The sequence below is a fragment of the Carlito syrichta genome, unplaced genomic scaffold (genome assembly GCF_000164805.1).
Source record: "Carlito syrichta isolate Samal-C Ts95f unplaced genomic scaffold, Tarsius_syrichta-2.0.1 Scaffold109659, whole genome shotgun sequence".
NCBI lineage: Eukaryota > Metazoa > Chordata > Mammalia > Primates > Tarsiidae > Carlito > Carlito syrichta.
In genome coordinates this window covers 19,845-23,778 of record NW_007053755.1, presented here as the reverse complement: position 1 = coordinate 23,778, position 3,934 = coordinate 19,845, and positions in this window count along the sequence as shown.

Here is a 3,934-nt window from a genome sequence, read left to right as displayed (position 1 = left end):
CAGCTCATCTAATTTCACGTCTCAAAAAAGTCTACAACTTGCTGGAGTTTCTTGGCTGGATCCAGTGGCTCATGCCTATAATCCCAGCACTTTGGGAGGCCAAGACAGGAGGATCCCTTCAGGCCAGGAGCTCAAGACCAGCCTAGGTGACACTGCGAGACCCGTCTCTAATAAAATAATAAAAAAAAGGGCTGGGTGCAGTGATGCAAGCTTGTAATCCCAAGCTTTGGGAGGCAGAGGTGAGAGTATTACCTGAGACCAGGGGTTCGAAACCAGCCTGGGCAACTTGACAAGACCTCATCTCTACAATAAATCAAAAAGTTAGCCAGGCGTGGTGGTACACGCTTGTGGTTCCAGCTACTTAGAAGGCTGAGGAGGAAGAATCGCCTGAGCCCAGCAGGTCGAGGTTCCGGTGGCCATGAGTGTGCCACCGCCCTCCAGCCTGAGTGACAGAGTGAGATTTCGACTCAAAAAAAAAAAAAAGGAGAGAGAGAGAAAAGAGAAAGAAAGCTTTGCACTTCGTCATGGACAACGTAGACAAAATGTCTTCTGTGGTCTCACTAAGGTCTGAGTTCTTTTCTGCTTGTGCTGGATTTGCAGCTTAAACTAGTTGGTTTTAATATCCAACACTTGATTTCAACTTGAGAAAAGGATGGAAAAAAAAAGCGAGTAGATGTTTTCCTGACGATACAATTCAGAGTAAGGACCTTTGTTTCCAAGTAGAACTGAAGCTCTGAAATCGAGAACACCCAGGGTAAAGCTGGACTCTACATTTAGAGAAGCCGACTGATGTGTGACGCGATTCCAGTTGGGATTTGTGAGTTGAGTGAAGACTCAAAAGCAGCTGAGGCCAACTTGGAGGCCTAGCAGGTAAGGGCCCACTGTACCCAGCTATTAGCTAAAGACGTGCTACATTGGCATACAAATAGATACACTATTTAGTAGCATTTTAAAGTAAATTTGTTTCAACATTGAAAAATTTACAAATAACTTATGAAAACAAAAAGGTAAAAAAAGGATAAAACCCAAGTTTAATTTCAGTTGCAGAAATGAGACAAACAGGCACTACTGCCACCTGGTGGTTATTTATCCAAATTGTTCGCTCAGGCCTTTTTGGGGATAAATTGCTGAGGATGAACCTGGGTTAAACACAAACATTCCCACCCCTCACCCCACAATTGAATTTTGTGCCCCAGCTGTTGACTTGGGATCTGTACATTTCTGTTTTCAATTAAAGTCTCGATTATAGGCTGGGCGTGGTGGCTCACATCTGAAATCCCAACACTTTGGGAGGACAAGGCTGGAGGATCGCTGGAATTCAAGACCAGTCTGGGCAACATAGCAAGACCCCATCTCTATAATTATTTTGTTTTAAAGTTTCAATTCTACCCCAAAGCAACTTGACCTGGCCAGATAAAAGTTCAAGTCTCCCCACCTGTGGTCTTCATGGTCTCATTGCTCTTTGGAAATCTCTGGTATGTACTTTTTCCTTGTTAGTCTCTTGTATGCTCTGCTAGAAGGTCAGCCCCAAGAGGACAGGGATTCTGTCTAGTCTTGTTCCCCACGTTGGTGCCTGGTACTGTGAATGGCTATAGTAGATGTTCGATCATTCCTTGATGAATGAAAATTTACAAATGGGTGATGAGCTTTGGGTTGCCTGGGCTGCATGTCCCAAGCCTCCATCCTGTGATAAACCTCTGAGCCCAACTGCTAATCATTTCTCCTGTGTCTTGGGTTACAATCAACCCACCCTGTTTTGGCCTCTATTTTGCTTCAAGAAGTAGCCCTGCCCATAAACATACCAAATCAGGTTTCCACAGAACCCTTCGACCTAAAACACGACCTCTAATCCTACCACTAAACTTCCCCAAATATCCCTCTGTTTACTGCACATGGTCCCAAACTGCAAGCGATGGGTGAGTGTCCCTGGCTTATGGGACAGCTTTTGTTGCTGTTATTTTTTTTTTCCCATGGGGAGATAAGTGGTAGATAAGTACAATAAGCCCAAAGGGAACTGACTTCAAGCTGTGCTGATGAGCAGGGTAATTTGTAAGTAGTCCAGAAAATGCCCCCATGGGCCTTAAAAGTACCACATGTGTTGTCCCCAGAGGGGTAGGATGCATTTGAGTTGGCCATTTGCTGTCATTATGAAACTGCCTGTACTGAGCTGTATCCTTCCTTCACAGGCATTCTGGACCTTAATCCCACAGATTACTCACATTTTAGGAATCTCCACCCCTCTTTCTTCCATCCTTCCTTCCTTCCTTCCTTCCTTCCTTCCTTCCTTCCTTCCTTCCTTCCTTCCTTCCTTCCTTTCTTTCTTTCTCTCTTCCTCTCTTTCTTTCTTTCTTTGCTGGAGTCTCACTCCGTCACCCAGGCTGGAGGACAGTGGCACACTCACAGCCGCTGCAGCCTCCACCTGCTGGGCTCCGGCAATTCTTCGCCTCTGCCTTCCAAGTAGCCGGTACTACAGGCGTGCTACCACGCCTGGCTAATTTTTGATTTTATTGTAGAGACGAGGTCTCACCAAGTTGCCTGGGCTGGTCTCAAACCCACAGGCTCAGGCAATTCACTCACCTCAGCCTCCCTCCCAAAGTGCTGGGATTACACAGGCTGAGCCACCGAGCCCATCCACTTTCTTCTTTTTTAAGTTGGAGGTCTCACTCTGTTGCCGAGGCTAGAATGCAGTGTCATGATCACAGCTCACTACAACCGCGACCTCCTGGGCTCAGGCAAGCCTTTTGCCTTAGCCTCTTGAGTAGCTGGGATTACAAGCATGTGCCACCACACCCAGCTAATTTTTTTTTCATTTTTTTGTAGTGACGAGCCCAGGCTGGTCTCAAACTCCTGGGCTCAAGCAATCCTCCCACCTCAGCCTCTCAAAATGCTAGGATTGCAAGTGTGAGCACACACAGGCTCATTACTTTCTTGAATTTGAATAGTTGAAACTCTGTGTTGCAAAAAATCAAGTATCATCTGGCTTTTGTATTATCTTGGCTAATTCCATTCCATCCCAACCTTTCCAATTACATTTATGACACCCCACACCCTAAAATCCAGGCAAACATAACCGGGTTTTTATTTGATCTTGAGTGTACAAATATTGTCTTTATAGATCAGATACTATTTATCTCCATCAAAGTTAAAAAAAAAAAAAAAAAGACGAAGTGCAGTGAATCAAGCCCATAATCCCAGCACTTTGGGAGGCCGAGGCAAGAGGATTGCCTGAGCCCAGGGATTGCAACCAGCCTGGGCAACTTAGTGAGACTGCATCTCTACAATAAATTTTAAAAATTAGCCAGGTGTAGTAGCACGCCCCTGTAGTTCCGGCTACTTGGAAGGCTGAGGTGGAAGGATCACCGGAGCCCAGCAGGTTGATGCTGGAGTGGCCATGAGTGTGCTACTGCCCTCCAGCCTGGGCGACAGAGTGAGACTCCACCTCAAAAAAAAAGAAAAAAGAAAAGAAACTTCCTTGATATCAGCCTTACTGATCAAACTACTGTAATCTTTAAATAATTTTACTTCACCAACATTGACAAGTGATTGTCCATCCCACAAGCCCCAGCCTAAATTTTAAAATTACAGGGGGCTGGACATAGTGCCTGTAATCCCATCACTTTGGAAGGCAGTGGTGAGAGGATTGCATGAGTCCACAGGTTTGAGATCAGCCTGGGCAACTTGGCCAGACCTTGCCTCTACAATTAAAAAAAAAAAAAAAGCAACTTGGTGAGACTCCATCTCTACAATAAATCAAAAAATCAGCCGGGCATGGTAGCGCGCGCCTGTAGCTCCAGCTACTTGGAAGGCTGAGGCAGAAGGATCGCCTGAGCCCAGCAGGTCGAGGCTGCGGTGGCCGTGAGCATGCCACTGCACTCCAGTCTGGGCGACAGAATGAGACTCCAACTCAAAAAAAAAAAGCTGGGCATTGGTGGCT